Below are 13,206 nucleotides of genomic sequence, written 5' to 3'. Positions count from 1 at the left end.
TTTTTTTTTTTTTAATACAAGCCAAGCCTTCCCTCCACTGAACTCTCCTGTTTTCTGAGAACCTTTTTTATACTAGACACACACACACAGGGACCTTCTAAAAAGGAAATCCCAAACACAGGCCATGTTCCCTTACACGGTTTGATTTGACAGCCCTGGTCACCTGGAAGCCACTGCACTGCACTCACATGCCGGGCATTTGAAGTTTCTGTTTGGGGAGATTTGGGCAACAGCAGGCCTGTGTTAACTAAGGAACTGCTGAGCCCATTCATCTGCTTTTCACGGCCCGCTTCCTTTTATTTTTAGCCAAATCCGTCAGGCCTGACAGGCGGGTAATTTGAGCCAGAGAAAGGGCAGAGCTCCAGGTCCTTTCCACAAAGCAATTCTTCTCCTCCCTCCTGGGAGGGCTCCAGACTTGGCCTGCTTCAGGCAGATGGATTTGTTGAGTCATGTGAGATCATTTACACAAAAACACAGTGAGGCAGTGGAAATTAAAAAAAAAAAAAAAAAAAGAAGGAGGGTGGGGGAGAGGAAGAGGAGGGGAAGCCAGGGGGAGTGTGTGCTGCCGTGGCTGCTGGGAGCGTAGGAATTTTGCAGCGAGGCAGCTAGACTGAGGAATGCCGTAGATTCATTTGTGTATAAGGTAATGTCTAGTTTACAGAGCGGGTGGAGCCAGGGTAGAGTGGCGCCTCAAATAAATCTCCTATATTTAAAAGAGGAAGGAGGTGTGGGGAAACTTTCTTTCTTTTTTTTTTTTTTTTTTGATGTTTAAAGCAACACTTGCCAAACAAAGAACACACTGTTGACAGCATTGGGTTCCAGTAGCGGTAAACTACCAACAGGATGGTTTATAGAAAATGAGTTTGCTCTGTGATGTAATACGAGTTTGCTTTGTCCTGACGCCAGAATGACTGAGGCAGCAGGGAGGGAGAAGAGTAAAATTGGAACATGACGCTTGGTTAATGGTTTCCAGAGGTTATTCAGCAGGACTTGAGCGGAGGGAAGAAAGTGGGACATTGTGAATTACTGTGAGGTGTACCATAATTGCGGTAGGTAAAATAAAGTCATTACTATGGTTTCTTTGCTCAAGAAGAATTGAGCAATGATTTTTGAAATGCCAAGGAAAGTATCATTTTTTCCCTACCACAGAATTCATTTGCCTTTAGCTTCTGAGGCATTAAAAAAAGGCTGACTCTTACATCATGGTAAACAGTATTAACATTTTAGTGAATCAGTTTTGTTACGTATATACCACAAGCTTTAAAAAATTGTCTTCTGCTCATTCATGAATTTTTTTTTCTTCTTCTTCTTCAAATTGCTCACATGCGTTAGTTGTGCTTGGATGGGGTTTTCCTCCCTTTTGCTGGAATAAAAGAATTAATGAGAAAATAATGACTGGGTTATCTAAATGTACATTTTCACCCCAAATGTAATGAAGGTATGCCATGTAGAAGAAAGGCAGTATTTTGGAAAAGGAATAGAATGTTAGAAACAGGAGCATTTTAAAAAATGCACTGTGATTATTTTCATTATGATGCATTTCTGCATTTAGTTAGAGACCTACCATGCAGCTATTTCTTTTTCGCAACTCTAGAATGTAAATCAGCGTCACATTTCTTTGTATTTTATTGGTATTTTAAAAATTGAAATATTTTGCCTTTTTTTTTTTTCCCAAAGCTGGGTACACTAAAGTTACATATGAGATTTTATTAACTAGGATTGGTGCAAATGGTTAATATACTCAGCTGCTAACGGAAAAGTTGGAGGTTTGAGTCCACCCTAAGGTACCACAGAAGAGAGGCACGGCGATCTACTTCCAGGAAATCAACTACTAAAAACCCTGTGGCGCACAGTTCTACTCTGACACACATGAGGTTGCCATGAATTGGAATCAACTCCACAGCAACTGATTTGATTGGCTCAGAAATTCTTTCTGTTAATTATCACTCTTGAATTGTGATAGTAGGCATTCAGATCACCTCTTGACCTGGAATAAACACGGCACTATGCTGATAACATTGGAGCCACTTCACTCTTCCAGTTAGTTAAAGTAGTTAAAGGGCAACTTTCATTTATCTTACTTGAGAGAGAACTGGCAAATTTTTCTGGTGGTTGATTTTGTGCGTTTTGGAGCTCTAGACTGCATGATATCAATGGTATTATTTATTTAATGTGATTATGAGTTGACGTGGTTTTAAACCTACCCATATCTTTGAGTGTTCCCACTACATTAAGGTTTTGCAGTCTTGGCACTATTGACATTTTGATCCAGATGATTATTTGTTGTGGGGGCTATCCTGTGCATTGTAGTATGTTTAGTGGCATCACTGGCTTCTAACCACCAAATCCCAGTAGCACCCTTCCCCAGCGTGACAACCAAAAATGTCTCCAGACGTGGACATATGTCCCCTGGGAGCAGAAATCACCACCAGTTCAGAACCACTGATCTATCGACATTCTTGTTCCGGCTTAGAAGTTCACTCTCAACCTTGTGAGTTGGGCACTGAATTATTTCTGAGATCATATTAAAGGGTATATATCATGATGTTTTCCCTCCTTCCATTTTTCCTAAAAGGAGGAATCCCAAGTTAGGTAGAGTTTTGCAAGGCTCAGACAAGGATATTTTAGGGGAAAGTTTTTCCCACCAGAAGTCTTGGGGTTTTATTTCACAGGACAATCTCTCTGTTAGAATTCTGGCCTTAGCAGGTGGAACCCTTCAAAGCTGTGATGTAGCAACTTTCCCAGAGTTGTTTGAGAGGAAATGGCTCCACTGTCTGAACCCAGGGATGTTGACATAAACAGAAAGGGAACATTTCATCAGGGACCCAGACAGAGAGCCTGGGCCACAAGTTCAGTGGCTCTGTCCAGGCTCACCGCCTTCATATCCAGCCCCAGAAAGAGGGAAAGGCAGTGACGACAGGTCTTTCTTTGGAGCAAAGCAGACATCGTCTTTTCTCAGTGGCCCTGCTCTCAGAAGCTGGAACTCTCGTTAACAAGGAATGTGGCGCTTTCCACAGGCTAAGGCAGGCATAAATTTCCTCTGTTTGTTTTGTAAGGACTAGCGTAGACTGCTGTAATGAGATCAGAGGATACCCCAGGGACAAGGCCTCCAGGTCGGCTGCTAGGGCGGCTTTCTGTGGCTGTTCTCTTGGCTGCTGTAGTGGAATGCAGGGACTCTCTCCAAACCATGGTTGTGATGTGGTGAGATGGTTGTGCCTTTCGTTTTGTTTCTTGCTGTCTTTGCCTCTCTAATTTTACCAAACGTCAGGGTGCAGTCATCCCATTCTAAATCATGGAAAAGTTAATGTAAGGCAGATTCCTTTCCAGGGAGCTGAGGATGGACTGAATTATGTGCAGAAAGTACAGCCTTGTGCAGGAAAGTGGCCTGCTTCCTTGGGGAAACTGCCTGGACTGTTGCTGATGTCTGACGGTAGATTCCTCAATGCTTCGGCTACCAGAAAGCTCTTTCTCACCCAACATCACTCTGTTATGGACAATATTTAGGGTATGAATCATAACAATGTAGCATATGCTACAAAGAACATATTTCTGGCTTCAGCTTCAATTACAGCTAAATGGCCACACGTGGGACCCTAAATATGGCAGAATTGAGTTCAGGGAATCCAAGACTGGACATTTCTGGCAGAATAGTGTATTGAGCTGGTGTAGCCTGGTGCACTTCTGACCTACCATCCTTCCCCTAAAAAATCCATGAGCATGTTGGATAAAATCTAAAATATCTTCAAGTACAGAGTCAAGCTTGAAAGCAGGATAAGGAATTTCCGGGTGGTGCTAACAGTTAATACGATTGGCTACGGCTACTGACCAAAAGTTGGAGGTTTGAGTCCATCCAGGGGCTCCTTGAAAGAAAGGCTTGACCGTCTACTTTTGAAAAATCAGCAGTTGAAAATGCTGTGGAATGCATTTCTACTCTGACACACATAGGGTCTCCATGACTCAGAATCAACTCTACCACTACTGGTTTTTAGAGGACATGGACCCCACTAGTCTGCAGTGTTTCAGACATGGCTGGCCTAGGATCTAGATATTGGGATGTTAATACATAGGAACTCCTTGTGAAAAGGGGCCGAGAAAAATTTCCCCAGAGTCTGTCTAAGACTAAGTGTATGTGTTTGGGTTACAGGAATGGGGAACGAAAATCCAAGTTTACACTTTGGGGTCTGTAGTTATACTGCCTATGCAATGCAGGAATTCCAGTTGCATTTTGGCATAGAAACTGGCTTAAGAGTGCTGAAAGCAGTAGCACCCTGGTAGAAACTAATACCAGATCCTTATGGAGAGGTGCCGTGCCTCCTCAAAAAAGACCACGTCACACTAAAGAGAAAGTCGCAATGAAAAGTACAGAATCCGAGACCCAGCAAAACAAGAGATTAACAGTGAATCCCTGAGATTGGTTTTAACTGGGGCTCATCATGCCAAATAAGGCTTTCTTCTGGGGATTAATAAATGGTTCTTCCCAGAGGAACAAGACATCAGACCCATGCTGGTTTACTAAGCACCTGAGTTTCTGCTGTAAACACTAGCCCCCATAAAGGTGATAGTCCCTCATCACAGCTTGTCCTCAGGGTATTCTTGAGAATATTTAAATTCCTCAATTGGAAAGTTTTTATTAGAATGTTAGCTGCCATGAGCTTCTCTGAAGAGTTACCTTCCTAGACATTTCCCTTGTCATTGCTTCCTTTTCAGTAGGTCATTTTGAAGTAACCCACTAGGTTTTCTGTTGAGTTGTTTCAGCTTCCCACCAAATCACAGGAAATGTTCGTCTGAACTGTTCAACAGACCGCCCAAGGGAGAGGGAAGCTAAAAGTGTTCGGAGGGCTCTGGAATTCTTTCAGTATAAAACCAAAGAAACCTGGCTAAGTCAGGCATAATTGGTAAGCTTTTGTCCTAGATGAATAATACAGTTCAGCTTTCTCAATCCAAAGCAGCCACATGGATCAGAGTGTTGCCCAGAACTCTGGATGGCAGCCACCAAGCATGTCCCATGCAGTGACAGGTGCTGATGGCAAACGTGAATTGTGGATGCTAAAATTAAAGAGTGATTCCTTTATTTATTAATAGAGTGATGAAATCTCTTGTGTTTAATTTTTTTCTTCTGAGGTATGCAAAGGGTGGTATTCCCAGTATTATCCAAATAGTGCCCCTGTACCTAAAAGTAGGAGTCCTGGTAACACGGTGGTTAAAGCACTTGGCTGCTCACTAAAAGGTGGGTGGGGGGAATCCACCAGCCGCTCTGCAGGTGAAAGATGTGGCAACCTGCTCCCGTAAAGATTATAGCCTTGGAAACCCTCTGGGGCAGTTCTGCTCTGTCCTGTAGGGTTGCTATGAATTGGAATAGACTTGATGGCGATAGCGGGACCTAAAAGTGGTGCCATGCTTCTCAAGAAAAAACTTCAGTATTTTATTCTTAATTTGGACCTATTTTATCATTTAGTCTGAAAATATTGTGGTCAAATGAGAAGTGGATATAGATGCTGACTTTAAAGTGTTAGAAGAGGATGGAGTGAGAGGACATAGGCTCAATTGGTGCTGGACGTGAGGAAGACATTCCTAAACGTTATAATTAAATGTGGCACAATTGCGAGCCTACTCTGTGTAAAGCAGTGGATTAGGTGCTAGGTACTTGGGTACTAGTATCAAACAGACAAGATTTCTTCTCTTGAAGTGCCTGTTATTCAGTGGGCTATGGATTGGCTGGAGACCAAGTCAACAAGTTCCAACGTACGACGTTGAGTATATCCCACCTGAATTTAGAGATCACCTCAAAAATAGATTTGACGCATTGAACACTAATGACTGAACACCAGACGAGTTGTGGAATGACGTTGAGGACATCATACATGATGAAAGCAAGAGGTCATTAAAAAGACAGGAGGGAAAGAAAAGACCTAAATGGATGTCAGAAGAGACTCTGAAACTTGTTCGTGAATGTTCAATAGCTGAAGCAAAAGGAAAAATGATGAAGTAAAAGAGCTGAACAGAAGATATCAAAGGGTGGCTTGAGAAGACAGAGTAAAGTATTACGATGACATGTGCAAAGACCTGGAAATAGAAAACCAGAAGGGAAGAACATGCTCAGCATTTCTTGAGTTGAAAGAACTGAAGAAAAAATTCAAGCCTCGAGTTGCAATACTGAAAGATTCGATAGGGAAAATATTAAACAACACAGGCAGTATCAAAAGAAGATGGAAGGAATACACAGAGTCACTATACCAAAAAGAACTGGTCAATGTTCAACCATTTCAGGAGGTAGCATGATCAGGAACTGATGGTACTGAAGGAAGAAGTCCAAGCTGCACTGAAGGCATTGGTGAAAAACAAGGCTCTGGGAATTGACAGAATACTAAGTGAGATGTTTCGACAAATGGATACAGCACTGGAAGTGCTCACTTGTCTATGCCAGGAAATTTGGAAGACAGCTACCTGGCCAACCAACTGGAAGATATCTGTATTTACGCCTATTCCCAAGAAAGGTGATCCAACTGAATGTGGAAATTATATAACAATATCATTAATATTACATGCAAGCAAAATTTTGCTGAAGATCATTCAAAAGCGGCTCCAGCAGTATATCAACAGGGAACTACCAGAAATTCAAGCTGGATTCAGAAGAGGACTTGGAACCAGGGATGTCATTGCAGACGTCAGATGGATCCTGACTGAAAGCAGAAAATACCAGAAAGATGTTTACCTGTGTTTTATTGACTATGCTAATGCATTCGACTGTGTGGATCATAACAAATTTTGAACTACATTGCAGAAAATGGGAATTTCAGAACACTTAATGGTGCTCCTGAAGAAATTTGTACATGGATCGAGAGGCAGTTGTTTGAACAGAACAAGGGAATGCTACATGGCTTAAAGTCAGGAAAGATGTGCATCAGGATTGTCTCCTTTCACCATGCCTATTCAATCTGTATGCTGAGCAAATAATCCTAGAACCTGGACTATATGAAGAAGAATGGGGCATCAGGATTGGAGGAAAACTCATTAACAGCCTGCGTCATGCAGATGACACAACCTTGCTTGCTGAAAGTGAAGAGGACTTGAAGCACTTACTGATGAAGATCAAAGATCATAGCATTCAGTGTGGATTACACGTCAGCATAAAAGAAAACAAAAATCCTTACACCTGGACCAGTAAGCAACATCATGATAAACGGCAAAAAGATTGAGGTTGTCAAGGATTTCATTTTACTTGGTTCCGCAATCAACAGCCATGGAAGCAGCAGTCAAGAAATCAAACAATGCATTACATTGGGGAAATCTGCTGCAAAAGACCTCTAAGTGTTGAAAAGCAAAAGATCTTGCCTTGAGGAGTAAGGTGTGCCTGACCCAAGCTATGGTGTTTTCAGTCACTTCATATGCATGTGAAAGCTGGACAATGAATGAGGAAGAATTGATGCCTTTGAATTGTGGTGTTGGCAAAGAATATTGAATATACCATGGACTGCCAAAAGAACAGACAAATCTGTCTTAGATGAAGTACAACCAGAATGCTCCTTAGAAACAAGGATGCAAAACTACATCTCACATACTTTGGACATGTTATCAGGAGGGATCACTCACTGGAGAAGGACATCATGCTTGGTAAGGTAGAGGGTCAGTGGAAAAGAGGTAGACCTCAAAGAGATGGATTGACACAACGGCTGCAACAATGGGCACAAGCATAACAATTGTGAGGGTGGGGCAGGACCAGGCAGTGTTTCGTTCTGTTATGCATACGGTTGCTATGAGTCGGAGCTGACCCTACGGCACCTAATAACAACAACAACAACAGTGGATTGGCATGTAAATACTTACCCGCAATTTAAAGCCGAATGAAGTAGAGCCGAGTGATAATGGAGAATCAGGAAGACGGACAGGAACCTTCTTTGAGCACCCATTTCAAGTACTTTTTTCAGGTTACGCCATTTAATCCTCAAGAGAATTAAGGAGATACAAAGCATTTTTCCAAATTTTAAAGATGAAGAAACAGAGACTCAGAGAGTCAGTGACTTGCCAGAATCGCATGCCAAGAAGCACAGTTGATATTCAAAATAACTGACTTGGCTACCCAGCCCAGCTTTCCCCACTCTACCACCTGGGCTTGCCATGCCTGGGGAAGCCACCATAGGAATAACCCTAGAGGGCTGTGAGGCAGGTGGCAAGCCACCACACTTGGAGATTTAGAGGAACAAAGAATCTCCTGACTGACATTGACGGTGTATGGTAGAAGAAGCAAGAGATTTCACGTCATTTCTCAATTTTCTGGCTTTCTTGAACATTAGGAGCTTGGGGAACTTATGCCTTGTTCCTTCTTTGCTGGAGCCAGAGATGAGTACCAGATCCCACATCCCCTCCATTCCTCCATGTCTTCTCATACTTGACCATTCATTCATCTCATTCTTTCTTGACATCTGAATTTGCAACCCTCGCTTTAGATAGGAGCCCTGGCACAGCGGTTAAGCACTCAGCTGTTAACCGAAAGGTTGGCAGTTCAAACCCACCGGCCACTCCATGGGAGAAAGATGTGACAGCCTGCTTCCATAAAGATTACAACCTTGGAAATTCTATGTGGCAGTTCTGCTCTCTCCTATGGGATTGCTATGAGTAGAAATCAGCTTGATGGCAATGGGTTTTTTTGTTTTGTTTTGGGAGGGTTCGGGGGGAGACTTTAGATAGTCACCCAGGCAAGAAAATGGGCTGGACAAGGCAGCCTGTGACTTTTCTGCTTTGTGCCTTTAACATGAGATATTCGTATGTCAGTGGGTGACCACCCTGAAACTAAACATTAGATATCCTGACTTCTGGTCTCATTCCTTTACAATTTGAGTAAGAACAGGAAACCCCTAGCACCTCTGCCATAAGTGGTTCTATGAAAAGCAACGGACACTCTACTGACCCTTCACCTGCATCTGTTACTCCCCATCTGGCTCTCAGGACTACTCGTGTTACCAGAGTATGTTCTCCTTCTTCCTAATCCTGTCATTTTCTCATTCTTATCATAATTTCCTAGTGAGCTTGTATGCTAGTTAAAATTTCAGTATTTATATTATTTTCAAATTACCTACCCTATCTTTAGGAGTCCCTGGGTGGCACAAATGCTTAAGCATTGAACTACTGGCCAAAAGATTGGCTATTCGAACCCACCCTGAGGCAGCTCAGAAGACAGGCTTGGCACTCTGCTTCTGAAAGGTCATAGCCTTGAAACCCCATGGAGCAGTTCTACTCTGCACGTATGGGGTTGCCATGAATTGAAATTGACTCAATAGCAACTGATAACAACAATGATGACCCTCTCTTCGGGGAAGAAAGCTTTTGATGGTTCTTAATGGGACGAGGCTCTCATCCTCTGATTGAGGAAGTACACTCTCCACTCTGTGTTGTGAAGGCAGGCACAGGGGAACAAAGTAGGATGGCAAACGTTGCTCAGTCTCTTGAGGCAGAACCATGTTAGGGCATATTTGCTGCCTAAATGTGGGGGCTGCAAGGACACCCAAGTCCTAAACAACCAGAGCCACATGTCTGCTGTAACTTGAGGATGGAGAAGGACCTGCAAGAAGTTACTCAGAGAGCTTTGCACTGGTCCTCTTTGACTCTCTTTCAAGAAGAAAGGAATGGGCCAGCTACTTGTGAGGTGTGTGTGTGTTTTTGTATATGTGTGCAGGGGAGGCAGGGGCTACTTTGTTCCTTTGCCCTTGGCTCCTTTAATCCTAGCATCATGCCCCGTACTGTGGAAGGGAGGGATTGTATGTCTGTAATAAAATGGTCTTGACCTTACACAAGGACCTCAAGTGAAGATTCAGTTAGGACTTAAATTCAGAGTCATGTGAATTTCATCAACCCATAAAAAGTCCACAGGATGAAGGAAACTAGAGATTTCTCTCACCTGTTCATCTGATTGCCCAAGCTCCTAAATCCTAGCTTTTAGAGAATTTCCCCTAGATTCTTGTCCTCTTGCCTTCTTTACCTTTTTTCTTCCAGAGTCTGTTGGTCTTTTAATTACCTCACTTATTCCTTCCCCACCAGCTGGTGTGGGTCTCTGGGCTTCTGGATAAGGTGATGTAGAGGGGAGAGACAAGAGACCATTCGACAGACTGATCTCAGGGTAGATTATATCTAAAGTCCTTTCACACTGTGAAGAATCACCTGTTCATTCTTATTGGCCAGTCTCCCATAGGAATGTTTGAGCTATCCAGTTTTGAGTTCTATTATAGAGGCCTCCAGTTTTTCATAGTAGAATGAGGATCTTGGTTGGGGTGGGAGTTGGAGTCAGGAGAAAAGCCCATCTCATCATAGTTCCCTCTATATTCACAAAAAGTATTTGTTGCGTTTTCAAGGGTCAAGAAACAGCATAACATACACACACACAAAAACTGCCACTGACACTTTTAAGCTTCTCCATGGAGTAAGGAAAATAAAAAAAAAAAGTTTGCTTATGCTGTTCTCACCACACCTCTATACCACATTAGCAATGATGCAGGCATAATAGACTTTCCTCAGTGGTAGGTTGAGGTTGAGGTAAATAAATAGTGGTGAAACAGGTAGGCCCAGTCTTAACTTTCCTCCAACTCCTACTTGATGATAGCTAAGCCAAGGGAGTGTATATGATCTTAGAGAAGCCACAGGACATGGAGCCTGTAATCTCTTGGTCCCTTCAGAGGTGAGGGCCTGGCTGGTGAGGGACATGTGGCCAAATTGTTGAACCTTTGTCTGGGTGTCTTTGTTGACTCACCAGCCCTTTAAATTTCTTCTTTCTTTGTTTTTTTATTTCTTCTTCCTACACTTGCTTTGTCTGCACCTTCCTCTTCATAGGTACTTCTTCTACTCACCTGGAAAGATAACTTGCATTTCATTAACCCTTTGGAAGCCTCCGGTTAGCCACAGGCTTTGTTGTCAGTTGAAACAACTCTAGAATCAGTGGATGGAAGTCACACATTGGCTTACGGGATTGACTTTCTCAAGGTACCCTTTAAAGGCATCTGTACTTTCCATTTGTTCAATTCTAGAAGAATCCAACTTCTCAAATGATTAAAAAGTTAACTAAGTAATTGTTGTTAGGTACCTTCGAGTTGATTCCGACTCATTGTGACCCTATGCACAACAGAATGAAACACTGCCTGGTTCTGCGCCATCCTTACAATTGTTGTTATGCTTGAGCTCATTGTTGCAGCCATTGTGTCAATCTACCTCATTGAGGGTCTTCCTCTTTTGCAGTGACCCTGTACTTTGCCAAGCATGATGTCCTTCTCCAGGGACTGTTCCCTCCTGACAACATGTCCAAAGTATGTAAGACACAGTCTCGCCATCCTTGCTTCTAAGGAGCATTCTGGTTGCACTTCTTCCAAGAAAGATTTGTTCACTCTTTTGGCAGTCCATGGTATATTCAGTATTCTTCACCAACACCACAATTCAAAGACATCAATTCTTCTTCGGTCTTCCTTATTTATTGTCCAGCTTTCACATGCATATGATGCAATTGAAAATACCATGGCTTGGGTCAGGCGCACCTTAGTCTTCAAGGTGACATCTTTGCTTTTCAACACTTTAACGAGGTCCTTTGCAGCAGATTTACCCAATGCAGTGCATCTTTTGCTTTCTTGACTGCTGCTTCCATGGGTGTTCATTGTGGATCCAAATAAAATGAAATCCATGACAACCTCCCTCTTTTCTCCATTTATCATGATGCTGCTTATTGGTCCAGTTGTGAGGATTTTTGTTTCCTTTATGTTGAGGTGCAATCCATACTGAAGGCTGTGGTCGCTGATCTTCATTAGCAAGTGCTTTGAGTCCTCTTCACTTTCAGCAAGCAAGGCTGTGTAATCTGCATAATACAGGTTGTAAAGAGTCTTCATCCAATCCTGATGCCTTGTTCTTCTTCATATAGTCCAGCTTCTCCAGTTATTTGCTCAGCATACAGACTGAATAGGTATGGTGAAAGGATACAACCCTGATGCACACCTTTCCTGACTTTAAACCAATTAATATTTCTTCTGTCCAAACAACTGCCTCTTCATCAATGCAAAGTTTCCTCATGAGCACAATTAAGTGTTCTGGAATTCTCATTCTTCTCAATGGTATCCATAATTTGTTATGATCCACACAGTCGAATGCCTTTGCATAGTCAATAAAACGCAGCTAAACATCCTTCTGGTATTCTCTGCTTTCAGCCAGGATCCATCTGACATCAGCAATGATATCCCTGGTTCCACGTCCTCTTCTGAAACCAGCCTGAATTTCTGGCAGTTCCCTGTGGATATACTGCTGCAGCTGTTTTTCAATGATCTTCAGCAAAATTTTGCTTGCATGTGAAATTAATGATATTGTTCTATAATTTCCACATTCGGTTGGATCACCTTTCTTGGGAATAGGCATAAATATGGATCTCTTCCAGTCACTTGGCCAGGAAGCTGTTTTCCATATTTCTTGGCATAGACGAGTGAGCACCTCCAGTGCTGCATCCGTTTGTTGAAACATCTCAATTGATATTCCGTCAATTCCCAGAGCCTTGTTTTTCACCAATGCCTTCAGTGCAGCTTGGACTCCTTTCTTCAGCACCATCGGTCCCTGATCATATGCTACCACTTGAAACGGTTGAACATCAACTAATTCTTTTTGGTATAATGACTCTGTGTATTCCTTCCATCTTTTTGATGCTTCCTGCGTCATTTAATAGTTTCCCCATAGAATCCTTCACTATTGCAACTCTAGGCTTGAATTTTTTCTTCAGTTCTTTCTGATTGAGAAATGCCAATTGAATTTTTTCCTCAGTTCTTTCAGCTTGAGAAGTGCTGAGCGTGTTCTTCCCTTCTGGTTTTCTATCTCCAGCTCTTTGCACATGTCATTATAATACTTAACTCTGTCTTCTCGAGCCGCCCTTTGAAATCTTATGTTCAGTTCTTTTACTTCATCATTTCTTCCATTTGCTTTAGCTGCTCGACGTTCGTGAGCAAGTTTCAGAGTCTCCTCTGGCACCCTTCTTGGTCTTTTCTTTGTTTCTTGTCTTTTTAATGACCTCTTGTTTTCTTCATGTATGATGTCTTTGATGTCATTCCACAACTCGTCTGGTCTTCCGTCACTGGTGTTCAGTGCATCAAATCTATTCTTGAGATGGTCTCTATATTCAGGTGGGATATACTCAAGATCATAAATTTAGCTTTCGTGGACTTGCTCTGATTTTCTTTAGTTTCAGCTTGAACTTGC

General features: G+C 42.4%; 1 protein-coding gene across 6 annotated transcripts in view; it reads left to right on the top strand.

Annotated features, from left to right (window-relative positions):
• The window catches only part of BACH2 (BTB domain and CNC homolog 2), a 413,769-nt gene that overhangs the window by 91,455 nt on the left and 309,108 nt on the right, over positions 1–13,206 (top strand). Inside the window, exon 1 of one of the 6 annotated variants that reach the window (XM_049897393.1) lies at positions 603–643. The exons of the other annotated variants lie outside the window; for them this stretch is intronic. The gene's annotated coding sequence lies outside the window, so the exon portion shown is untranslated. Of the gene's footprint in view, positions 1–602; positions 644–13,206 lie in introns of those variants that run through there. 6 annotated transcript variants of the gene reach the window in all.

This window comes from Elephas maximus, chromosome 1 (genome assembly GCF_024166365.1).
Source record: "Elephas maximus indicus isolate mEleMax1 chromosome 1, mEleMax1 primary haplotype, whole genome shotgun sequence".
Taxonomy (NCBI): Eukaryota; Metazoa; Chordata; class Mammalia; order Proboscidea; family Elephantidae; genus Elephas; species Elephas maximus.
The sequence above is the reverse complement of the archived record's forward strand: the minus strand, read 5'-3'. Positions and strand labels throughout refer to the sequence as shown.